The sequence below is a fragment of the Podarcis vaucheri genome (genome assembly GCF_965113315.1).
Source record: "Podarcis vaucheri genome assembly, chromosome: 4".
Taxonomy (NCBI): domain Eukaryota; kingdom Metazoa; phylum Chordata; class Lepidosauria; order Squamata; family Lacertidae; genus Podarcis; species Podarcis vaucheri.
Genome location: NC_138762.1, coordinates 17,468,086 through 17,494,925, shown reverse-complemented (window position 1 = coordinate 17,494,925; position 26,840 = coordinate 17,468,086). Strand labels below are relative to the sequence as shown.

Here is a 26,840-nt window from a genome sequence, read left to right as displayed (position 1 = left end):
CCGGAGCTCCTACAGCCGCCTCTCGCCATGAACCCCCATTGGCAAGATTGCCAGCAAACGGCAGCAGATATGTCCTATGCTTAAGATGATCTTTTATTCTCTTACTACTTACGCTATTTCAAATGTGCATTTTATACATCCTTTAGTGATGTTTTCTTTTGGAAAAAGAAATGTTTGGTGCAGCTTTGTTGTGTTAAGTATGCATTCTGTAGCTGATCTCCTTTGTACTTTTTTCTTTTGAAAACTTTAAAGATAATATTTTAGCTTCCTGTTAACTAATTTGGTTTGAATGTGTGCTTTATAGTTGACTTTCTTTTCAGTGATGTTTTATTCTGGATTGATTTATCTGATGCTGTAAACTGCTTTGAGGTTTTTTTCCCTTAAAAAAATAAAGCGATATAGAATTAATAATCATAATCATAATCATAATAATCATAATTATTTCATCATCCCCTGTTTATTTTCCAAAACATTGTGCCCCAGAGTGTCACAATCCTTTTTTTTATGGGCAGTGATTTATTACTAAAACAAACAAACAAACAAACAAATAAACCCAAACTCGGAGCCAAAAGCAGCTGAATAAATCATGTAAAGTAAGTTCAATTCCATGTTTGTTTACTTTGTATAATTTATTCTCCTCCTGCTAGCCAGAGGGGATATCAGCGCTGAAGCCTCGCCTCCTGACTTACGTCTTGAATAGAGATGTCTACATGTCTACTAAAAAATAAGCCCACTGAGTTCAATGAGATTTCACTAGCAGGTAAGTGGGTATAAGCTTGCAGAAAGTTCCGGGCAACATTAGTACCATACATTTAACAGTGTTGTTTTTCTAGAAAAAGAAGTGTTGGAACTCAACCTGAACATCTCCCTTGTTCTCTTATAATGGCAAGGGCGCCCACCTGAGAGATGCCAGAACTGAGTTCTGGAGAGCTCCAGCTGAAAAAAAGACCTACATCCACACCAAGGGGCAGAAGCAATAGACAAAATTGATAATTTCCTGTACAGTGGTACCTCAGGTTAAGTACTTAATTCGTTCCGGAGGTCCGTTCTTAACCTGAAACTGTTCTTAACCTGAGATACCACTTTAGCTAATGGGGCTTCCCGCTGTCACTGCATGATTTCTGTTCTCAGCCTGAAGCAAAGTTCTTAACCTGAGGTACTATTTCTGGGTTAGCAGAGTCTGTAACCTGAAGCGTATGTAACCCGAGGTACCACTGTATACTTATTTATCAGCTAAAGTAGCAGAGTCTAAAATCAGTATTGATTCACTGACCGTCGCTGTCACCACGACCTGTCTTGTCCTCATTGCCATAAAACAGAATTTCTTGACAGCCCTTGTGACATCTGGGTCTTTGTCAGCAAGAAGGTGTTCAACATAGGTTTCCTCTGAGCAGCCAGACACAAACTCATAAAATGCAATTTTTAGCAGTGGTTCCTGCATTTCAGGTGACTGGAGCAGATGATTCTTGGGGTCCCTTCCAACTCTACAGTTCTGTGATTCTATGAAAACAAGTTTTATGGCACCTTAAAAAATAAAAATGAACATATTGTGCCATTAGCTTTCAGGAACTAGAACCCACTTTGCCGGATTCATGAATAGTTATTCTTACTTGTCAGGTGTGTGTGTGTGTGTGTTGGGTTTGGATTGCTTCAGTAATGATAATCAAAACACTACTAAACCTTAGGTTACGCAAATACAATCCTGGTAACAAGACACACAACGTTACAGGCTGTTTTTGACTATGTAACTTCTATTTCAAACACAATTCAACATATAATATCTCACAATGTGTAATTCCATAGACCAACACATCATGCAAACAGAACACATCCTGAGAAATTAAATATTGGCATATTGGCAATAACCACAATGTGGTAAGCATACCATATTGTGGTTATTGCCAATATGCCAATTTAGGAACTGAATGGACTTTATCTCCTGACCATCCATTGGACTTTAATTTCTCAGGATATGTTCTGTGTGCATGATGTGTTGGTCTATGGAATTACACATTGTGAGATATTATATGTTGAATTGTGTTTGAAATAGAAGTTACATAGTCAAAAACAGCCTGTTACGTTGTGTGCGTTGTCAACAATGATAATCAACAACAGTTACAAAGGCCTTTTGGTTTCCTGTAGATAGCTGGTTGGCCATAGTAGCGGTGCCCGCCCTGTGGGACGCCCTCCCATCAGATGACAAGCAGCTAACTGAGAGCCAGTGTGGTGTAGTGGTTAAGAACGGTAATTACGTAATCTGGGAAACCGGGTTCGTGTCTCCGCTCCTCCACATGCAGCTGCTGGGTGACCTTGGGCCAGTCACACTTCTGTGAAGTCTCTCAGCCCCACTCACCTCACAGAGTGTTTGTTGTGGGGGAGGAAGGGAAAGGAGAATGTTAGCCGCTTTGAGACTCCTTAAAGGGAGTGAAAGGCGGGATATCAAATCCAAACTTTTCTTCTTCTAACTGATTTTAGAAGACACCTGAAGGCAGCCCTGTTCCGGGAAGTTTTTAATGGCTGATGTTTTATTGCATTTTTAATATTTTGTTGAGAGTTGCGCAGAGTGGCTGGGGAAACCCAGGCAGATGGGTGGCAAATAAATAATAAAACTGTTGTTGTTGTTGTTGTTAATAGATGGGTCTTTGGTCTGATCCAGCAGAGCTCTTTTTAGGTTTTTAACCCACCCTCAAAGCTCTGATTGACCAAGCTTTCGTGTATCTTGGCGACTTCTGATTTCAAAGATCCTCGAGAGAAAGGAACAGTGTGTGGATTGTCATAAGCCATCTGGCAAAGGACTGGCAGATAAACTTCTCAGATCGTTCAGCACAGATACAGATTCTCCATCGTCTAACACCAGAAAGCGGCGTCTTGCGTGCGACTTGGAAGGCGCTGCCCTGCTCTGCCGAAGCAAGGGGATGCACAGAGGCCAAGCCTGAAATCCTGTGCACGGTTCCGCTTGACAAATGGTGTGCTAAAAATGGAAAGCACAGAACAGAAGGCAACCAGTAGGATAAAAAAAGAAGACACACACATAGAAAGAGAGACTTTGGTTCTTCAGGAAAGATGGAGAGGGGAGCAAAGGAATCCCAACAGCAAAGCCTTTGAAAACCGAGAGCTGAACAGAGGGACCTCGTTAAGGTAAACAAAATTTTCATAAGGGGAGCAGAAAAGATAAACGCTACCTGGGCTATTATTAGCTCACGTCAAATACGGGAGCAGCAGGGATGTGCACTTCAGACACGGTGCAAGAGCTTCGCAGAGTTTAAGTGGAATTCCTTGCACAGAATGTGGTTAATAGATGGAATGTGGCATTGCTGGCAGCAGGAGAAACAATCAAGCTAAACAGCCTGCAGAGCTATTAGAGGGTGAAATACATATTGTGGAATGAGAGACAACAGGCTTGCCCATCCTCGTCTATGTGTTTACTTAGAAGTCAGCTCCACTGAAACCAGCAGGGCTTTATCCCAAAGACGTAGGCGCAAAACGGCAGCCTCAGAGGCAGAAGGAACCAAAATAGGGAATCTGCTGCTGGCAGAATAGTGGCTGTTATATTTATTTATTTGTTTGTGGCTTTCCCCCCCTTCAGAACCCTGAAATGCTCTTGATCTGGCTGTTGAAAGGATGACTGACTATTGTGCGTAGAGAACAAAAAGGCTAACGGAGGACGAATGGAATGCAGAAGCATGAAAAAGGACCTGGCCGGCCAGACCCCTGAAAGACAGTGCATTCCACGCTGCAATGTCTTGTTGCAGGCCCCACTCGCTTTGACGATAACAAATGTCAGATACACGGGTGCGAGTGTTTAATGATGTTGGGCATACAACAACTGCTGCACTCTTTTCGTCTGCCTGAAACATCTGCAATAATGTCCTGAAAGGATTTCTGGCCATTTTTGCTGTGTGGAAAACACACTTCACCTCTGCTATTTGGTGGAGTAATATGGTTATTTGCTATTGGTATTTCTTACTATGTTTTTGCTGTTATTCTCAGGGCAGCTGATTGATTTTCCCCCCACTGTGGTAGGCCAGTCCCGTGATTGTAATAAGGGCCAACTGCTGGAGAAGTATTGGGATGAACCATTGATTAAGTTGACACCGCAATCTATTTTCCTGTGCGTCGCAGGCTGAATTTACAGTCCGTGTACACCCACATTACTGACACATTGTTCTGTGTGAATAATCTTGCCTGGGCGACTTTGCCTGCGCTCGGCTTTTATTAATATTAGAATACCTCTCGGAGCTCTTGAACAGAATGAAAGGGGGGGCTGAGGAAATTATACCAAAGCGCTTCCCCCCCTTTTTTAAGGAACAGGAGGAAGTACAACGGGGAGAAATGACATAGATGTTCAAAATGGCTGCCTGAAAAAGCCGCATTTTCCAAACAGAAAGGCAACAGTCGCAATCCAGGTGAGCAACTTTGATAGGTTGTTCTAAGCAGTCCTTTTTCTGGGGGGGATGCAGGGGCACGCATACCCCTAAACATTTTGTGAATCTAAAAAAATGAAACTAAAAAACTAAAACTAAACTAAACTAAACTAAAAAAAAAGAAAATTTTTAGTTTCTTCTCTAGCACGGTGAATCATTAGTTCCGTTGCTACGACTGATGGTGGCCTCATTTCTTATCATGGTGTTTCCTAAGTCTCTGACAGAAGTGAATGTTTCATGTGTGAAGCAGGAGTTGGAATCTAGCATGGTGATTGGTCAGTTTCGTTGTTACCACCTCCGATGGCGGCTTCATTTCCTTTCCCAGTGCTTCCTGAGTTTCAGTTGGAAGTGAGTGTTTAATGTGTGAAGCAGTGTGGAATGCATCTAAACACTGTAGCCAACTTAATGTTTATAAAATTGGTACGTCCTCCTTTGTGTTTGTTTAAGCCTTCAGTGTATGGTTTTTGAAAGGACGACATCTGGCGACAGACGCCAACAGCAAACAGAGGAATCGGGAAGATGTTAGTGCACACAACCTCATGCCAATGTGGATGTTACTGTGAGCTGTCAGCTGTGTAATATGAGGTAATGCATGTTCTTTGTACTTTTGTCCATTTACTGTATTTATTTCCCCCGATTTGAACTAGAAAATGGTGATTTTCTTGAGTCAAAATGAGAGTACCCCTATTTTTATTTTTATTTTAGAGGAAGAAAGCACTGGTTTTAAGGTTCTTGCCAGCACCTGCAATTCTGTAAATATGGCTTTTGGATTTCATTTTGTGTTGATGTTTTACTTACGTTATGACTCATAGCTGTAAGATGAATGCAGACAAGCTGAGATGTGGATGTCCAAATCACACAAAATCCTAGCCAGGAGGGCTATACTCTGCTTCCTTAGTTGGAGTCTGTAGTGCTTCTGAGTACCAGTTGTTGAAAGCCACAGGATGCGCTCAAATCCTGCTTTGGGTTTCCCTCAGGCATCTGGTTGGTCACTGTGAGAACAGGATTGTGGACCAGATGGGCCGCTGGCCTCATCCACAGGGCTTTTCTGGTGTTCTTAAAATGAAATGACAAAAACCCTAAAATGAAAACTAACACAAATGCATTTTGATTTAAGGTCTTCTTCAGTGGTTTCTGGCAAAGATAAAGGTAAAGGTAAAGGTAAAAGGACCCCTGACCATTAGGTCCAGTCGCGGATGACTCTGGGGTTGTGCGCTCATCTCAGTCTATAGGCCAAGGGAGCCGGCGTTTGTCCGCAGACAGCTTCCGGGTCATGTGGCCAGCATGACAAAGCTGCTTCTGGAGAACCAGAGCAGTGCACGGAAATGCTGTTTACCTTCCCGCTGGAGCAGTACCTATTTATCTACTTGCACTGGCGAGCTTTCGAACTGCTAGGTGAGCAGGAGCAGGGACTGAGCAACGGGAGCTCACCCCATTGCGGGGATTTGAACTGCCGACCTTCCGATTGGCAAGCCCTAGGCTCTGTGGTTTAGACCACAGCACCATCCATGTCCCTTTCTGGCAAAGATACTTACAGTATATAATAAAGAAAGAAAGAAAGAAAGAAAGAAAGAAAGAAAGAAAGAAAGAGAAACCTGTGACCCTCCAAATACTGACATTAAACTCCCATCATCCCTGACCATTGGCCATGCTGGAGCTGTAGTCCAATGGTAGCCAGAGGGCCACTGGTTCCTCACCCCAGAATTGTAGAATGGAGCAGAGAAGGAAACTCAAAACGAGTTTGCCACAAGGCCAAAGTTCTCTCCGTAGGCCTATGCAGAAATCTTCCCTGTTCTTCTATGCCCATGTTCAATTTGGCATGCCCGCCACAGCTGTCTCAACTAAAATAAATGCATAACGGATAAAATGAGAGCCAATAACCAAGGATGACCTCTCCCTGCTGCAGTGGGCTCTCCTTTAAACCCTTGGCGAAGATCATTAGTGTCTTGTCGTAAATGCAAAGCTAAAGGTTATTGTTATTGCCAGAGCTGTCAATCTCCTTTGCAAATAATGAGAGCAACAAGAGCAGCAGCAGCAGCAGCAGCGAACGGCCGCTTGAAACAGTTGGAATCCCTCTGTGCTCTTGCACACTTCCCTTTTTTGGGAAGGAAAAAAGAGCTTTCGGAGCCGTTGCAAATGGCAGTTAAGAATAACAGATCTCCGCAGCCTGTCTGGCTCCAGGGTCATTTAATTCATATACCGGCTCAGGCAGCTTGAAGGGGAATCGAGAACGGAAGCCAGCTATGCGTGGAAATCCTTTATTTTTGATTTGTAATGTCTCAGCATGGAGGATCATGGGAAATCAAGAGAGATTTCTTGTGTTGCTGGTTTTTGTTTTTTTTGTTTTTTAAAAAAAGCAACACAAAATTATTTGTGCAAAACTAACTGGTGTGGAGAATAAGGCATACTTAACTAAAAACTAAATATGAAATACAGGCTGCAGTTTGAAAGGGCTCTTTTCAGCCCAGAAAGACTGGCCAGGCTGGCCACAGAATGAGATTTGGGCCACATTCACACAAAGCATTTAAAGTGCTGTGGTGCCAGTTTAAGCAGTCAGGGCTTCTCTCAAAGGATTCTGGGAACTGCCATTTGTTAAGGGTGCTGAGAGTTGTGTGTGGACCCCAATTCCCTCCCCCCAGCTACAGTTTCCAAAGTGGTTTAACATTCAACCCCTTTTCACAGAGGAGTCTGGGAACCGTAGCTCTGTTAGAAACACAAGCCTGCCATTCAGGAAGCTAAGTCTGAAGTTACACCGTGTGTTTAGATACTCTGCACAAGCTCAAGAGCGTTCTCTCTTTTAGAGCCAGTGTAGTATAATGGTCAGTGTTGGAGGCTGGGGTTCGAATCCTCACTCAGCCTTGAGCTTACTACGTGGCCTTGGGCCCGTCATTGCCTCTCAGCCTGACCTCCCTCACAGGGTTGTTGTGAAGATAAAATGGGGAGGGGAGAATCATGTATCCTCACCTTGAGCTGCTTGGAAGAAAAGGTGGTATATAAATCTAATAAACAAAGAAACAAACAAATTGGTGAAAATTAAAACATATGTATCACCCTAAACCACAGAGCCTAGGGCTTGCTGATCAGAAGGTTGGCGGTTCAAATCCCCGCGACGGGATGAGCTCCTGTTGCTCAGTCCCTGCTCCTGCCACCCTAGCAATTCGAAAGTATGCAGTGCAAGTAGATAAATAGGTACCGCTCCAGCGGGAAGGTAAAGGCGTTTCTGTGCGCTGCTCTGGTTCTCCAGAAGTGGCCTAGTCATGCTGGCCACATGACCTGGAAGCTGTACGCCGGCTCCCTTGGCCAATAAAGCGAGATGAGCGCCGCAACCCCAGAGTCATCCCTGACTGGACCTAACAGTCAGGGGTACCTTTACTTTTACCTTTTACCACCCTATCAAACTAATTATCAGTCTGGCTTGTAATCTGTTCCTTTTGGATTTACTTTTGTGGGATGTGAAACTTGTAGCAGTCAAGAACAACATTCCTACAGTGGACATGTTAGGGAATGTTTTGTACCACTCGGGAAAAAACTTCCTGTTTCCTCCTGGGCTGGGACAGACCTTCCACTGCATGTGACTTGAAGTGAGAGTGGCCTATTCTGGATAGAGGAGCACACCTCCTCTGTGTGCTTCTTTTTCTCCTCCTCCTATGTATTAGGAGAAGTGACTCAGTCACTGCTCAGTCGTACTCACTTGGGACTAACTCCCTTATGGGATAGTTCATGTAGATATGTACTTTTGTAACCTAAGTCTGCCTTCAGGGATCTAACTGTGAACTGAAAGATTGTAAGTAAACTACTTTTATATTGACTTTAATAAGACTGTCGTGTCTATTCTTTTCAAGGGGAACAAGAAGGGATCTTATCAGGAATCTTATATTGAGAGGCTCAGAGGAGCCTGCAACAAGCTAACCGCTGTGTGATTAAAAGGGGAATGTTTAAACTCTGCCAAGATACAGAACTTGCTAACACAAGTTAGGAAGAATATCATCAAACAATATATCCTCTCCTGCCTCCCGGAACATCCCCACAACTTTTTTATGATTGGTTTGGTTTATTGTATTTTTGCGTTGTGCTTCACACCACTTTCTGATTTATTTATTTTTAAGAAATGAAAAGTGGCATATAAATATTTTTAAATTTACACTAAAATTGAAGAAGAAGGGAAACAAAAACAGAGCAAAATGGTAAAGGATCCATAAAGGCAGGGAAACCTTTTTGGCCCTAGCGTTGGAAAACAGCAGGAAGGAAAGGTGCCCATGTCTTGTCTTCTGCTTGTGGTTCGCTTTGCCGGCGTCAGCGGAAGATGCTGCCTGTCTGATAAACCCGGCACTCTCCATCTTCAGGGCCATTTGCCTTGGGAGCCAGGTTCACGTGATGCTATCGGCGGATGATTTATGGCCGTTGCCTCTCGCCTGACATTTTGGGGGAAAGTTTTCATTGTTCATAACCGGCTTGCAAACAACGGCAGACGTTGCAGGTGCAGCAGAATTTTAAATGCGAGCGCAATTAAATGGGATGTGGGCCGCCAGCCGCCAGCAGGAAGCTTCCGCGTAATAATACAGGAGAGTGGAACTCTCTGCAGTATTGATCTTGTGATGTTTCAGCGAGAGGTTGCTTCAAAGCACAGTTGCTACATAATGGCATATGGTCTCTCTCTCTCTCTCTCTCTCTCTCTCTCTCTCTCTCTCTCTCTCCATTGCTGCTGCTTCGATATTTTCTGCATAGCGAAGATGCACTCTGCCAGCACCTCTGTGGCAATAATTGGATCAGATGTATGTTACAAGCGAAAGATGATAAAAAAACAGCTCGCTTGATTGTTGTTTAAGCTCTGCGGATATCTCCCGTCTTGTCCCTTTGATAGATTCCGCTCCTTTTTAAAAACAAGCGTACAAAGTGCATCTCTTAAAAACAATTAAGACTCTACGGTAGCGGTGGGGTAAGGGGAAAGAGGGGTGGGAATTAATATACATGCAAAGGATGTAAGTAAAAGAAGACAGAAGTTTGTGCAAACAACATTCTTTCGACCTCCGGGGCGAGGCACGTGGCCAAGACTCCCGCTGGTGGAGCAATGCCATCCACGGTTGAGTTGTCTATATAAAGGCACGCGGCTCAAAATATTACAAGTTGCAACACCTTGTGAGATTTATTGGTTGAGAGTCTGGCAAAGCTGATGAGGCAGGGAATATAATGCACACCTAGCCAACATAAATCAGAGCCGGGGACACGAGACACCAGATTCGTCTCTTGTTATACAGCTAATATCTCCAGATTGCTTTTAATCATTTTGTTTTGTGCCCTCCAGAAGCAGGAAGGGAGAAACATCATACGCCACATGCAGCGAGCGTCATCCATCTGTCAGTTCCCAGCCCAAGGCGGTGCAACGCTTCAGCTGATCCCTGTGCACAAGGAGGCAACCCCGATGTCTTGGCAGTGCTTCTCATTTACAGATGCTCTGCTCTGAATTCGAATTCTAAAGCAGGGGTTAGGAACTTCTGGTTTGCAGGCCTAATTAGGCCCACCAGGCATTTTGAGCCAAGCAACACCCACCTGCTCTACACCTGACATCACGTATGGGACGAGTTTAGTTGCAGCTGGGCCAAAGAGGGGTTTGTGGGTACCTTTGATCGGCTGATCGACAGCACCTGTAAAGCCCCTGGCAAGGCTGATTTTCCGGGGCTGCAAAGCACAGCACAGGATCTCAGCAGAGCCACCAAGACTGAGGTGATCATTTCAATCCAGGGGGCTTGGAGGATTCCCCATTCCTGTTGCGTGGTGAGTTCCCGCCTCCCCCCGGTGGAAATGAAGACACCAGACATGATTATTTAGGTTATTGGGCAAAAATGGCCACAACTTTATTGGTTACAGGTAATGAGTGGTATTGGCTTAGGCACTGGTCCTAACCGACTATCCAGCTTCAGCCCGATTGCTTGAAGACTGGGAAGGGTTAACCACCAGTAGGGGGAGTCCTGCTGATGCACATCAACTAGGAACTCCCTCGGGGTCACCGCTCGGGGGCGTGCCTTGGGCCCTGGCCTCCATAGGCTTCGGACAGGGCCACGCCCCCCAGAATCCTTTACCGGACTTTGTTATGCAGGGGAGGTGATGGCGCTTTCTCCCCCCTTCCATCTACATAACAATACCCCTACCAATACCTAACCGCCAATGCTGAGAAAGTTGTGACGATTTGCTACCAGGTAGGCGAAAAACCAAGTGGCTGGTGCCAATTTGCCAAGTGGAAAAAATTCCTACCAGGCCCCTTGACGGCGACCAACCAAAGTCCATAGCAAGGTCAAAGAAAGGACCTAAAGGGCGACGGGGAGGGGGGACACCCGAAGAGCTGCGGCGTCCAAAGAGGGAGATCCCCAGCCGCACCAGTTTAATAAGGTGCAAGCCCCGCCCCCCTAGGCCAGCTGATTGGCTGGCCAGGGGATGACGCGGCTGGGAATTCCATCAATCGCATGGAGGCTGAGAGCCAGCCCCCGCACGTGTGGAGAGGGCGTGAAGCCCGCAACTCCACTTCCTCTCAAGTTCGGAAGTGGTTTTCCTGCATTTCAGGGGGTTGGACTAGATATCTCTTGGGGTCCCTTCCAACTCTACAATTCTATGATTCTATGACCATACCTCAGTGGTAGAGCATGCAGAAGATATCCAGTCCAATAGCCAACATCTCCGGGTATAGCTGGGAAAGGCTCCTGCCCATCACCCTGGAGACTGGCTGCCAGTCTGTGTAGACAATAGTGAGCTAGATGGACTGAGTTGGCGTCAGGCAGCTTCCTATGTCCCCATGATTGCTGTGCAGTCAGCAGCACAGTCATGTGCTGTCCTGAGCGCTCTCACTCTGTCCATTTGTCACAGCTATTATTACAGGAACATTGTGCAGGTGCGAAGCTATACAAAGCCTCTCACATGTGTGGAAAGCACAGCCTGGAAGTTGGGACAGTTCTTATGCTGCAGCCACCAGAGACTCCTTCCATAGGTGCAGATGAAGCTATCTCAATGAGGAAACCGCCAGAAGGCCCTCAGTGCTGGAACTCAGTGTCCAGGCTGATAGATGGGTGTGGAGATGCTCCTTCAGGTATACAGGACCGAGGCCATTTAGGGCTTTAAAGGTCAACACCAACACTTTGAATTGTGCTCGGAAATGTACTGGGAGCCAATGCAGATCTCTCAGAACCGGTGTTATGTGGTCCCGGTGGCCACTCCCAGTCACCAGTCTAGCTGCCGCATTCTGGATTAATTGCGGTTTCAAAGGTAGTCCCACGTACAGCGCATTGCAGTAGTCCAAGCGGGAGATAACCAGAGCATGCACCACTCTGGCGAGACAGTCTGCGGGCAGGTAGGGTCTCAGCCTGCGTACCAGATGGAGCTGGTAGGCAGCTGCCCTGGACATAGAATTAACCTGCTCCTCCATGGACAGCTGCGAATCCAAAATGACTCCCAGGCTGCACACCTGGTCCTTCAGGGGCACAGTTATCCCATTCAGGATCAGGGAATAGATAGACTACAGCTCCCAACAATCCTGGCTGGCTGGGGCTGGTGGGAGTCCAACCACATTCAGAGGGCCACAGGTTCCTGAGCCCTGCAATATATAAATAAATAGGGACACGGGTGGTGTTGTGGTCTAAACCACTGAGCCTCTTGGGCTTGCTGATCGGAAGGCCAGCAGTTTGAGTCCACACGATGGGGTGAGCTCTGGTTGCTCTCTCCCAGATTCCTCCCACCTAGCAGTTCAAAAGCATACCAGTGCAAGTAGATAAATAGGTATCGCTGTGGCAGGAAGGTAAGTGGTGTTTCTGTGCGCTCTGGCACTTGTCATGGTCCTCTGTGCGCTGGTAGCGGTTTATTCTTGCTGGCCACATGACCCGGAAAGCTGTCTGTGGACGAACGCCAGCTTCCTTGGCCTGAAAACCGAGATGAGCGCTGTACCCCATAGTCACCTTTGACTGGACTTCACTGTCCAGGGGTCCTTTCCATTTTCCCTTTTCCCTATATCAATAAATCTTTGCATATATTGGTGCCGCTTTGCAACATGTCTGGCAGGGTTGCACCTAAATAATTCCCATGAGAATCAGGATTCCTCCTTGAAAGTATCACCAGCACTTCCAGATTGTAAGCTATTTTATTTTTTGGAATCATTCCTTGGACATATATGATTTCAGAGACATTAGTCAAAGAGTCTGCAGTCCTAAGCATATTTACGAGGGAGTAAATCCTCTTCAACACATTCAAAGTCCCTGGCAGGTTCTGGTCATGGTTTTTTCCCCTTAGAAAACCTGCTTCTCTCTCTCTCTCTCTCTCTCTCTCTCTCTCTCTCTCTCTCTCTCTCTGTCATAGATATACTTGAATCACTGCAAAAGCAATCTCTGGAAGAAAAGAAAACATGACATCAAGCTTGGCCCTCAAACATGCAGGATTACCATTACTATGTCATATAAAACAAATCCTCTTTGAAACACGGAAGTCAAATGACCTATTTCTGCAGGAGGGTTCCAAACTTGTCGTATAACTCATTCAGGTTCCAAAAACAAATTGCCTGTAAGTGGAACAAGATGAAGCAGAACTTTCAGAAAGCACCATTGAACAGCCTAAGACAGCTACATGGGATCAATTATCATTCCCATTGTTGTTGTTTTGTTGAATTCCTATACCTGCCCTTCCTCCCTAAGGAGCCAAGGATGGCATCATCTTATTGGATTCGTCTGCCTATCCATCTGCCATGGATGCTTCAGTTGAGATTCCTCATTTGCAAGGGGTTGGACTAGATGAGCTTCAGGGTGCCTTCCAACTCTGCGATCCAATGATTCTAGCATTATTACACCATCAGTGCTCATGGCGCTTTGCAGAGCGCATGAAGACAAGGCCTTTGCCCCCCAAAGGTTACAATCTGAACTCAGACAAGAGGGAAACTTGGCAGAATGGATTTGTTCCATTCCGGCGAGGGGTGGTGGTGGTGGAGCCCTACTTTTGAACGCTCTCCATGTAACATAATTGCCAGCAAGTAAAAACTAGCACAGTGGGAAGCAGACAGAGCCCAAACTTCCCCCCTGATGTTTTATGGGCTTCCTTTTTCTCACTGTGAGGATTTGGTGAGCTGCAGAGAAGATGGTTGGAGTTTCAGAGCTGCCAATGAAGCGCTTGGCTTGTTGCTTCTGAGGCTACTTTGAGGAGGGGACGCACATGTAAACAGAGGCCTGCAAGTTCCAGACGTATCATACATTTACCTACCTTGCAAATACCATCAGTTTTACAAAAAGGCATCTTGAAATCCCTTGCATGTTTATGCTTACGAAAAAAGTCTGGAAATCAAGGCTCTGGAACACAGAAAGGGCAATTTCCCATAAAGATCACCATGAATTACCTGAACATGCTGGCAGGTAGTTGGGGTGTGTGGGATTTGATTTAGTTCACATATGAAAGTGAACTTGTTGTTGTTTAGTCATTTAGTCATGTCCGACTCTTCGTGACCCCATGGACCAGAGCACGGCAGGCACTCCTGTCTTCCACTGCCTCCCGCAGCTTGGTCAAACTCATGCTGGTAGCTTCGAGAACACTGTCCAACCATCTCGTCCTCTGCTGTCCCCTTCTCCTTGTGCCCTCCATCTTTCCCAACATCAGGGTCTTTTCCAGGGAGTCTTCTCTTCTCATGAGGTGGCCAAAGTATTGGAGCCTCAGCTTCAGGATCTGTCCTTCCAGTGAGCACTCAGGGCTGATTTCCTTCAGAATGGAGAGGTTTGATCTTCTTGCAGTCCATGGGACTCTCAAGAGTCTCCTCCAGCGCCATAATTCAAAAGAAAGCAAACTTACCTAATTTTTACTTTCCCAAACAATTGGAGAACTGTAGCACAGCCGTCCTTCAAAAGACATACTACTCTGGATTTCCCAATGCAGTTCTCCAGTCAAGTGTTATGTAGAAGAATGCATGTATTAGGGTAAAGTGTACCTCAAAATGCCTATATTAGGGGAAATAATATACAAAGATGCATTGCATTAAGCAAGATTGCTTTGCAAATACCTGCACGTTGGACAAAATTGCACGCAGCTATGTTTCTATTAGGAGAAAATCACGCCAAAATGTTGGTGAATATTAATGAGGGTTTTTTCTAAATGCACACTGATGTGGCAAGCTGAACATCCTTTTCTGGAAAACTTCTTTCGCTCAGCCCTAAATTATTTTAATGGTTAAATATGGAGACAGGAAGCAAAACAAGGCACTGATGCTTCTGGCCATTACGCCCCCTTGTTATCTGGAATAGCAGTTTCAGAGCAGTTAATGAGAAACAAAATAGTGTCATTTACAATATATCCTAGTTGGCTCCTTTTTTCTTCTTCCTTCCTTAAGCGTAATTGCTCGTGCCCTTCATTGCCTCTTCCTTTCTCAAACATGTTTCTGGAAGCAAAAGAAAAAGTCGACATTTATTGAGATGCACAACTCTGCCATTGTACAATGAGTTTACAACTTCACTGCGGCAAGTCCAGGGGGCCTGTCTGACTCAACCCTGGCTGAGGGATGAGTCCAGCAGAAATAATAATATAATCATCATGATGATAAAACATCAAACATTAAAAACTTTCCTATGCAGGGCTGCCTTCAGATGTCTTCTAAAAGTCAGATAATTATTTCTATCCTTGACATCTGATTAGAGGGCGTTCCACAGGGCGGGTGCCACTACCGAGAAGGCCCTCTGCCTGGTTCCCTGTAGCTTCACTTCTCACAGTGAGGGAACTGCCAGAAGGCCCTCGGTACTAGACCTCAGTGTCCGGGCTGAATGATGGGGGTGGAGACGCTCCTTCAGGTATACTGGACCGAAGCCATTTAGGGCTTTCAAGGTCACCACCAACACTTTGAATTGTGCTCGGAAATGTACTCAGAGCCAATGTAGGTCTTTCAGGACCGGTGTTATATGGTCCCGGTGGCCACTCCCAGTCACCAGTCTAGCTGCTGCATTCCAGATTAGTTGTAGTTTCTGGGTCACCTTCAAAGGTAGCCCCACGTAGAGCATGGTAGATTTAGGGGAATGAGTGTAGAGTCTTGACACCACAGGCAGCACCACAAATATGATTTAGAATGAGAACACGAAAGTGGGGAGCACCAGATTTTGGTGTCGTACAGAGCTCCGCCAACATTTGTGAGCCCAAGATCCTCCACTGATGCGCACCAGACAGGTGCCAACCATGCTGCTCCTTGCTGCCAGCCCTAGGGTAGACTCAGCCCATGAGAATTGTTCTGCTTCTTATGGACAAAACTGTTGGTTTCTGCTCTCTTCACTGTGCAGCAGAGTGCTTGTCACAAGACAATGTTTACATTCCACAGTCAGAGTACTGTTGGGTTTTCCCACGGGAATGGGAAGCTGGATGTGACGTACACTGTTTTCCTGTTTTTCACTGATCTCTCGGTGTTCGTTATTCCGAGGAGAAGGACGGTTGCTTCTCTGCTCCCGCAGAGGCAAGATGCATGTTTGTAATTTCTCAATACTGAACTGAGAATAAAGCAACTTTAAGCATGTGGCACGTACTGTTCGTCATTCCGTTGTGCACAGGACTCTGCAATAACAACATTTTGGTTATCGGGCCCAGAAAGACGTAAATCAAACTGAAGAATGCCGGCAGAGGAACAGAGGAACGGATCGCGTTATCTGCTCTGCGCGTCAAGTTTGATTGATGAAGGTATGTGCTCATGCTGCCCGGAGCAGCCTGCCAGCCTGGCAGCCTGCCAGTTTCTAATTTATGGCTTCATGGCTGGACTTTGTACTTTTAAAGCCGTTTTTGCCGCGAAACAGGCAAGGGCTTTAAGGCACAAGCTAACAGGCTTGGATGGCTGGGGAAAACGAAAGTACTTTTTACAAGTGCTGTTGGAAGTTGCTATACTGTGACGCAGCTTGTTTAAAGCAGCAATGATGGCAAATGCAAAGCTGGCTGAAGCTTTTGGGATTCCTAAGCTCAATAAGAAAAATTACACGGAGTGGGTGCAGTATGCAGAGGCAATTCTGCGGAAAGAAGGTCTGTTTAATGTTATTACAGACAACCCCCCAGCTCCAATTACAGCTGATTGGACTGCTAAGGATTCCAAAGCAAGGGGAACACTTACATTGATAGTATCCCCAGAAGAGCTCTGTCTGTTGTGTGGAAAGACCACAGCCAGAGAAATTTGGGACACTTTGAGAGAAGCTCACTTGAGGACAGAAGCTGGTTCCTCAATGTACTACTATGCCAAGCTGCATGGTATGGCTCTTGCTGAAGGTGGAGATGTGCGTACACACCTGATGGAGATGCAGAATCTGAGACATGAGCTGCAACAGAGAGGACTCAACTTTCCAGAGGCTGTGTATTCCTTCATGATACTACATTCTTTGGGTCCAAGTTGGGAGTCCGTTGCCACTCAGATTGCTGTTCAACCAACTGCTCAGCTCACAGTAGCCTATGTTACTGCCGTGATCCAGAATGAAGCAGATCGCCGGGGTGCTAGCTGCATGGGTAAGGGGGAGTCTTCACAGACGTCTTCCCAGAGTGCAGTGGAACCACCAGAGGGCGCCAAAGCTTTGAAGGCAGTGAAATGCTACTCGTGTGGACGTCTAGGCCATATGAAGAGGGAATGCAGATATCCCAGGGCCAAGACAGAGCAGCGCAGCGGAAGTTCATCGCGTGGAAAAGGCCAAAGCAAAGGCAAAGGTCCGGTGTCCAGGACAACGCAGCACAAGGCAATGGTCTCACGCTTCACTCCAACCGTCGCAAAGGTACAGAAGACGTCTAGATCTTTCTTCGTTGTTGATTCAGCAGCTACCCACCACATGTGCAACGATAAGAGACTGTTCGTGTCTTTTACACCGCAGGAAGGTGCGATTCACCAGGCGGATGACCACACGATTCCCAGTCAAGGCTACGGAACTGTTGTTCTTCACAGTTTGGATTTATCGATACAGGATGTACTTTATGTTCCAGATGCCACACACAATCTTCTAAGTGTGATGCAGCTGAATGAACAGAACATTGACGTTTCCTTCAAGAACAAGAAATGCACCATCACAAAGAAAGACGATTATGTATTGCATGCTGAATGTGTTGATCGTTTGTTTGTTTTGTATTATGATGATGTTATGCAGAATGATACTTGTTGCATTGCAGGTTCTAACAAAAGTTTGCATGCAGGATGTATTCATGATTTTCACAGGAAATTTGGTCATTTGCATTTTGAGGCAGTATCTAAAATGCCTGCCTTGGTTGAAGGTATGACTATAAAACCCTGCAGGTACCACATGAAGTGCAAAGCATGTGCAGCAAACAAGGTGAAAATGGCTGCAAAAGGTAAGGTGTCTAGTAGGCAAGCTACAGAACCATACCAGATTGTTCATGCTGATTTAGTTGGTCCACTATCGCCCTCTTTAGGTGGCAATAGGTTCTTCATGGTTCTCATTGATGCATTTTCCAGGTATATTTACGTGTACAATCTCAAGCAGAAATCAGAGGCTTTTCCAAGGTTTAAGGAATTCTGTGCTTGGTTGGAAAATGTGCATGGTAAGAAAATAAAAATTCTTTTCACAGATCGCGGGGGAGAATTCACTTCTCAGCAGTTTGAAGCTTTTCTGACTGAGAAAGGAATTCAACACGATTTGTCCAGTCCTCGCTCGCCATGGCAGAATGGACTTTGCGAAAGGGCAAATCAAACATTGCTTCAAGGGTTAAAAACCTTGCTGCATGATGCCAATCTTCCAGAGAGTTATTGGGCCGAATCTCTCTCGTGTTTTGTTTACAGTTACAATCGCAGGTTATCTTCAGCGATTGGTTGTACCCCGTATGAGAAGATGTTTGGCAAGAAACCGTACATCAAACACATGAAAATTTTTGGTTCTGACATGTGGATTCATTCACCACAAAGCTCCAAATTAGACAAACGTGGTTTGCAAGGTATCTTTCTAGGTTATCAGAAAGGTTCTTACAGAATAATGATGACTGACTCTAAGACAATTAGGCTCACAAGAAGTGTTGAGTACAATGCCAAGTGGGGGGAGAATGTGGGAATTTTCCAATGTTATCCTGATGACAGTGATGAGACTGAGGATAAGCAACAACAACCCACACCCACTGATGAAGGTTCTGATTCTGAGTCTGAAACTGAATCGGATACTTCAGAGGATTTCAAGAGTGCGAAAGCCTCTATGCGACCCTCTGAAAGCTCTGATCAGGAATTGGAAGAACCATTGTTCACAATAGGTCACTTTTCTCCTAAGAAGGAAGAGGAGAGTGTTGAAGACCAAAGGCTGATTCGCAGGTCACAAAGAGCCACAAAAGGCAGACCTCCAAAGAGATTTGCTGATGAATTTGCTAAGACAGCAGTAGCAGCTGTTAAAAGCTCCAAGAAGGTATTTGAACCTTCAAGTTTCCAAGAAATCCAGGATTTGGATTCTAAGGAAGCTGAGCCATGGTTAAATGCCATGAAGGCTGAGCTTGATTCCTTGGAAAGGAACAAAACTTGGGAGCTAGTTCCAGTAGTTCCAGGAATGAAACTGCTTGGAAGCAAATGGGTCTTCAAAGCGAAGACTGATCAAAATGGCAAGATAGTCAGACACAAAGCCAGATTGGTAGCCAGAGGTTTTACACAGGTACCAGGTGAAGACTATCACGAGACCTACTCACCCACGGTGAGATATGAGAGCATAAGGCTTATGCTCAAGCTAGCTGCAGAGGAGAATCTTCACATTAGTCACCACGATGTGAATACAGCATTTTTGTACGGATCTCTAGGTGAATCACTTTATATGCTTCCACCTGATGGCGTACAGGTAAAACAGGGATTTGTTTGTGCTCTGAAAAAGTCCCTTTATGGTCTCAAACAAAGTGCACGGTGCTGGCACACAAAACTCACTGAAGCATTGTTTTCTCTAGGTTTTCAGCAAGGGAAAGCTGATCCATGTGTATTTGTCAAAGAGGAAGGGCAAAAGAAGCTGTATTGTTTGTTTTATGTTGATGATATTTTATTCTTTTGGAAAGATGTTACAATGTACAATAATGCCCTAGCTCAACTGAAAGAGCACTTTGACATGAAAGATCTTGGTGAGGTAAACAACTACCTATCTCTGGAAATAGAGAAAGATCAAAGTGGTAACATTCTAGTACACCAGTCACGGAAAATTGCTGATGTGTTAAGCAAACTAAACCTGATGGATGCTAACCCTGTAGACACACCGATGACAACAGGTTATCAGGTAGAAGACACTGAAGAAGCATTTTCTGACACTACACTGTACAGAAGTGTGCTAGGCAAGCTAAACTTCATTGCCAGATGTTCAAGACCTGACATTGCTGTTAGCTGTAATTTACTAAGCAGACAAGTCAACAATCCTACTGTTAAGGATTGGAAAGCTTTAAAACGCATAGCACGCTATTTGAAAGGCACTATGCATTACAGACTGAGATTTAACAATCAGAAGTCTGGTGGTCTTGAGATCTTTGCAGATGCAAGTTTTGGAAGTGACACTGCAGACAGGAAAAGTACGTCTGGAGTTTGCTACATGTACAATCAGGGTCTATTTGATTGGTCATGCAAGAAGCAAACAACAATTAGCTTAAGTACTTGTGAAGCTGAACTGAATGCACTGTCTTATTCACTTAAGGATTGTGAATGGTTGTTACAATTGTGCAAAGACATGAAAATTCCTGTCAAATGTCCAATCCAGGTTTACCAGGACAACAAAGCATGTTTGGCTTTGCTGAATTCGGAAGGTTGTAAGCAAAGCACGAAGCACTTGCAATTGAAGTTGCAACATGCTAGGGAACATATTCAGAAGGGACTCGTAACAGTGTCCTATATGCCAGGTAATGAAATTCCTGCTGATGTATTGTCCAAGATTGTATCAAGGGATCAACACTGTACCTATGTACAGAAGTTAGGTTTGTACTGATATTGTACGAACACGCTGCCCAGTGATGTTCACGGAAAGGGGGAGGATGTTGGTTTCTGCTCTCTTCACTGTGCAGCAGAGTGCTTGTCACAAGACAATGTTTACATTCCACAGTCAGAGTACTGTTGGGTTTTCCCACGGGAATGGGAAGCTGGATGTGACGTACACTGTTTTCCTGTTTTTCACTGATCTCTCGGTGTTCGTTATTCCGAGGAGAAGGACGGTTGCTTCTCTGCTCCCGCAGAGGCAAGATGCATGTTTGTAATTTCTCAATACTGAACTGAGAATAAAGCAACTTTAAGCATGTGGCACGTACTGTTCGTCATTCCGTTGTGCACAGGACTCTGCAATAACAACAAAAACTTCTGACATCTGAGCAGGTTAGCGCTATGAGCAGGAGGTCCTACCCTGTTGGAAAAGATCTTAAGCATTCCCCTGTTCGATATTTCTGGGGCTTCAGTATGGAAACTCTGTGATACATGTATTTCCCATTGCATTTCGCACAGACGTTTGGGGACTAATCCCAAATATGCCTAACTTGGCAAATCTGACACAATGAGGAAAGGTTAAACTATGATTGTGATCTCTGCTAAGCTTGTCCTGGCTAGAAGGCATTTTTTGCATAGCTTTGCGATGTGCATAATTCCCTCCCAAAAAAAGAATTATTATGAAGTCAGCAGAATAGTGAAGAAACTATTTATTTTCCTGCTTTTGAGGAGCTGTGTATAGTTGCTGGAAGATTGTATTCCCTCCCCCCTCTTTAAGCTCTTGACTTCAAGGTTCAGAAAGAGACTCGCTGTTCTGGCTTCTCTAGAGCAATGCATCCAACCTATTAGGCAGTAGTGCTGAGCGAAAATGCACCCCAACTCCACTTCCCAGCACCCCGCTTCTGCTGGTGCTATATTTTCTCAATACTACCTCCTCAGAAAATGCCCATGCAATAGTTATTTCCCGATCCTGCCCTCACTCAGTCAAATGGGAGGGACTGGCTTCATCAACCTTCCAACCCTTTCCCCCAAACCCAGTTTCATACTTGAGAAGTTCTTGGAAGAAATCTTTGCTTAGCTCTGCTTAAGAAAAATGCAGAATGCAGAGAGAGTCATTTCCCAGGAAAAGCTTGTTTGCTGGAGCAGGTGGCAAATCAGAAGTGGGACTAGACTGTGGCCAAGAAGGACACCCTCACCTTTTGTGCAATCCAGGCAGGTCAGCTGTTTCAAAAATCTGAAATAAGTAACACACCTTTTCAGGTTGGCAGACAGGAAAGTCATATATCAGCTTGGAGGCATTCATACCAGGAAAAGGAGGTATCATTGCAGTTTTTCCTCCATTTCTGCAGCCTAACACAGTGAAACTGGACCATAAAGAAGGCTGGTCGCCGAAGAATTGATGCTTTTGAATTATGATGCTGGAGGAGACTCTTGAGAGTCCCATGGACTTCAAGAAGATCAAACCTATCCATTCTGAAGGAAATCAGCCCTGTGTGCTCACTGGAAGGACAGATCCTGAAGCTGAGGCTCCAATACTTTGGCCACCTCATGAGAAGAGAAGACTCTCTGGGAAAGACCCTGATGTTGGGAAAGATGGAGGGCACAAGGAGAAGGGAACGACAGAGGACGAGATGGTTGGACAGTGTTCTCGAAGCTACCAGCATGAGTTTGACCAAACTGCGGGAGGCAGTGGAAGACAGAAGTGCCTGGAGTGCTCTGGTCCATGGGGTCATGAAGGGTCTGACACGTCTAAATGACTAAACAACAACACAGTGAAGCACATTCACAGAGTGAGTGCATGCAAGTGGGGTGCAGTGATTCAAGTGTTGGAGACCAGGGAGACCTGGGAGACCAGGTGTGATGGCCTGGGATTCCGAGTCTGAGAGTGAACCGGAGGAATCCCAGCCGGCACAGGAGTCCCCGCCTCCAGGGCCGGCTGAACTGGGGCAAGGCCTAGATGCTGAGGAACCTGCACCTGTGCCAGATCCTCAGGGGCAGGCATCAGGTGAGACCATTCTGGCCCCAGAGGTGCTGGAAGACTCAGTGGCTATAGGTGAGCCTCCCCCGGGGCCCAGTAACCCTTCGGCCTCTCCTGAACTGCAGAGGCTTAGGGCAGAGAGGCGAAGGGAACTGGTCTCTCCCAGGAGGAGTGCTTGCCTTAAGGCCAGGAGAGGCGGGGCTCCTGGGGGCCGGGACCGCCCCCGGCCTTAGAAGAAGATAAAGGTCAGGCAGCCCGGTCCCAGGTTGCGGGAGCAACGTCGTTGTGGAGTACCTGCTTTACCCAGACCTAGACCTGCACTCCCGGTGTGCCTGTTCCTCGCCCGGCTTCCTGCTCCTGACTCTCCGGTGTTCCTGTTCCCCGCCTGGCTTCCTGCTGCTGCCCTACCAGCATTCCTGCTTCCCCGCCCGGCTCCCTGTTTTGGACCTCGCGTCTCATCTAGTGATCGTCTACCCGGCTAGTGACTCTGGACTGAACTTCGGCTACGGTATTAGTACCTCCCCCCCCCCCCGGGACCAGCACACCAGGGTTCAAATCCCCACTCAGCCATTAAGCTCATTGGGTGACCTTGGGCCACACGCAGCCTCTTAACATAACCTACCTCACAGGGTTGTTGCGAGAATAAAGTGGGAGAATGATATACGCTGCCTTGAACTCTTGGGAAGAAAAGGTGGTACATAAAATGTCGCAAATAAAATTGTGGAAAGAGAAAACCAGAGACGTGGAATTATGGGCAGCTGCTGATAGGCTGATTAGATGGCAGTATTGAGCAACGTTTTGTCTGCACGGCTGTCCATATTAACACGGTTAGCCCATCCCAGCTGTTACCACCAGCCTCATGAAGAAGACAACCTGAGCTTTCTATATAAAAGGGTCTAAACCACCTCTGCCCCTCACATTGCAGGAAACGCTCTGCAAGCTGTTAGCACACAAGACAACCCAACAGCATAAATTTGCGGCCAATTGTGGGGTAAGCCCATGGTACAAATTGGTCAGTGCATCTGGCTGTTAGCCAGAAGGTTGGTGGTTCAAGCCTACCTGGGGACAGCTGTGGGCAGGATTCCTGCATTGCAGGGGGCTGGACTAGATGACCCTCGGGATCCCTTCCAGTGCTACAATTCTATCATTTCAATCCCAGGTACCTACATATAGGGCTGGGAAGGATTTGTTTCTGCAGCCTTCTGAAGAGCCTTGGAGAGCTGTTGCCAGCCAGGGTAGCCAATACTAAACCAGACATAAAAGTAAAAGTAAAGGATGGTTAAGTCCAGTCAAAGGTGACTATGGGTTTGCAGCGCTTTTCGGGCCGAGGGAGCCAGTGTTTGTCTGCAGACAGCTTTCCGGGTCATGTGGCCAGCATGACTAAACCACTTCTGGCGCAACGGGAGACCATGACGGAAACCAGAGTGCAAGGAAACGCCGTTTACCTTCCTGCCACAGTGGTACCTATTAATAATAATAATAATAATAATAATAATAATAATAATAATAATAATAAATTTTATTTATATCCCGCCCTCCCCAGCCGAAGCCGGGCTCAGGGCAGCTAACAACACTAAAATAGTGCAACATTATAAAAACATCATAAGAATTAATTAAAATCAAAATTGATGGCAACCATAAACTAAAGTATTGTAAAGATTGCCGAAGGAGGGAGTCAGGCTGTGCCCTAACCAAAGGCCTGGTGGAACAGCTCTGTCTTGCAGGCCCTGCGGAAAGATGTCAAGTCCTGCAGGGCCCTTGTCTCTTGTGACAGAGCGTTCCACCAGGTTGGAGCCGCAGCCGAAAAAGCCCTGGCTCTAGTTGAGGCCAGCCTAACCTCTCTGTGGCCTGGGACCTTCAAGATGTTTTTATTTGAGGACCGTAAGTTCCTCTGTGGGGCATACCAGGAGAGGCGGTCCCGTAGATACGAGGGTCCTAGGCCGTATAGGGCTTTGAAGGTTAAAACCAGCACCTTAAACCTGATCCTGTACTCCACCGGGAGCCAGTGCAGCTGGTATAGCACCGGATGAATGTGCTCCCGCAGCGAAGACCCCGTAAGGAGTCTCACGGCATTCTGCACCCGCTGGAGTTTCTGGGTCAGTCTCAAGGGCAGCCCCACGTAGAGCGAGTTACAATAATCCAGTCTGGAGGTGACCGTCGCATGGATCACAGTGGCTAGGTCAGGGCGAGAGAGGTAAGGGGCCAACTGCTTAGCTTGGCAGAGATGAAAAAATGCCGCCTTTGTTATAGCTGCAATCTGCGCCTCCATGGAGAGGGAGGTATCGAAGATTACACCCAAACTCTTAACGGATGGTGCTGGCACTAATTGCACCCCCGCAAGAGATGGGAGTTGCCCCCTCAATCCCATATCGTCCCGTCCCAGCCAGAGGACCTCTGTCTTCGAAGGATTTAACTTCAACCGGCTCCCACGTAACCATCCAGCCACAGCTTCCAAGCATCTGATCAGTGTGTCTGGGGCCGAGTCAGGATGGCCATCCATCAACAGATAGAGTTGGGTGTCATCAGCATAATGATGGCCGCCCAGCCCAAAACTCCGGACAAGCTGGGCGAGGGGGCACATAAAGATGTTAAAAAGCATCAGGGAGAGAATCGCACCCTGAGGCACTCCACACACCAAGGAGTGGCGGGATGACAGTTCCCCCCCAAGCGCCACCCTCTGTCCCCGACCAGAGAGAAACGAGCGCAGCCATTGAAGGACTGTGCCCTGGATCCCCACGTCGGCAAGGCGGTGGTCCAGAAGTTCGTGATCGACCATGTCGAAAGCTGCTGACAGATCTAAAAGAATCAGCAGCCCCGACCCGGCTCGATCCAGCTGTCTACGAAGATCATCTGTTAGGGCGACCAGAGCCGTCTCGGTCCCATGACCAGCGCGGAAGCCGGACTGGAATGGATCCAGAGCCGATGTTTCATCCAGAAACCTACCAAGCTGTTCAGCAACCGCTCTCTCAATCACCTTACCCAGGAATGGAAGATTCGAAACTGGGCGGTAATTGGATAGATCTAAGGGATCTAATGATGTTTTCTTTAAGAGCGGACGCACCACTGCCTCCTTCAGTTCCTACTTGCACTGACATGCTTTCAGACTGCTAGGTTGGCAGGAGCTGGGACAGAGCAACGGGAGCTCACTCCATTGAGGGGATTCAAACTGCCAGCCTTCCGACCGGCAAGCCCAAGAGGCTCAGTGGTTTAGACTACAGTGCCACCCATGTCCCACGAATATACCAACAGTCTAAGGCAGCTTCCTATGTATGATACCATTTTATCCGAAAGATGCCACAGAAAGGCCGTTTTGGTTAAGTTTCAAATGAGGTTGCTTCCTGTGGGGAGTGACCTTTAAAAATAGGTGAATAGAAGATGTTACACAGACATACGAACGTGGTGACATTTCAGCTTAATTAGGAGCACTGCTGTGCAAACAAGTGTTGGTTATATCAAAACATCCCCACTTCCAGATTGCAGTTCACGGTAAAAAAAAATGAAGTTGGGTTCAAAGATAATTGCATTGGGCTGTTCGGGAACTGGGTCTTGTTTTAAACTGGGCCAAAGAGCTAAGGACCAGTACACATGCTGTATTCTCAATACTTTGTTTGCAGAAGGATAGAGCCAGGGTCTGTGCCTTTCAGACAGTCGTACCCTCTAACTCAAAAGCTCAGCTGTTCTTTATCAGTCGAATCAACCAACACACAAACTGAAACACGGATATCGCAAGCGCCTTCCCTAAAAGCACACTTAACGTCCAACCCCTTTTAGCAAACCTCTGTTTGGAGCTTCTCTCTCGCTTTGTTAAACACGCCTAGAACAATAGAATCATAGAGTGGGAAGGTGCAGGAATCTCGGCTATATCATCTGTGACAGATGGCCATCCAACCTTTGCTTAAAAACCTCCAAGGAAGGAGAGTCCACTAAATCTTAGTATCAGAACTTTCTTCCTGATGTTGAGTGAGAATCTTCTTCCTTGTAACTTGAATCCATTGGTTTGAATCTTACCCTCCAGAGCAGGAGAAAACAGGCTTGTTCCGTCTTCCTTGTGACAGTCCTTGAAGATGGCTATCTTTTGAAGATGGCTATCATATCTCCTCTCAGTCTCCTCTTTTCCAGGCTGAAGGCCTCCAACTCCTTCAACCGCTCCTCATAAGGCTTGGTTTCCAGACCCTTGATCATCTTGGTCACCCTCCTTTGCAGGCGTTCCAGCTTGTCAACATTGTTTTTAAATTGTGGTGCCCAGAATTGGACACACAGTACTCAAGGTGTGGTCTGACCAAAGCAGAATAGAGTGGTGCTATTACTTCCCTTGATCTGGACACTAGACTTTTTTGCTGCTGCATCACCCTTGTCAATGGGACCACTTTCCAGGGACCTGTCAAATTGTGAAAGGATCCATTTGTGGCAGCTGAACTGCATGATGATTAGGGTACATTTTGCAGTAAAATCTGGATCGTTGTCTTTGAGTCAACTGTGAACTTTTGCATTCTGGGAGCATTTTGCACGCTTCTACCATATACATCAACAGTTCTCAACCTGTGGGTCCCCAGATGTT

At 46.2% G+C, this 26,840-nt stretch overlaps 1 long non-coding RNA gene across 2 annotated transcripts; it reads left to right on the top strand.

Moving 5' to 3' along the window:
* The first annotated feature begins 555 nt into the window (after positions 1 to 555).
* LOC309530614 lies at positions 556 to 5,152 on the top strand. Of its 2 annotated transcripts, none has more exons than XR_014218770.1 (3): positions 556 to 760; positions 2,660 to 3,138; positions 4,872 to 5,152. It is a non-coding gene; the product is annotated as an uncharacterized lncRNA (long non-coding RNA). The 2 variants fall into 2 exon arrangements; XR_014218771.1 differs by having other exon boundaries at positions 2,657 to 3,138.
* The last annotated feature ends 21,688 nt before the right edge of the window (positions 5,153 to 26,840 follow it).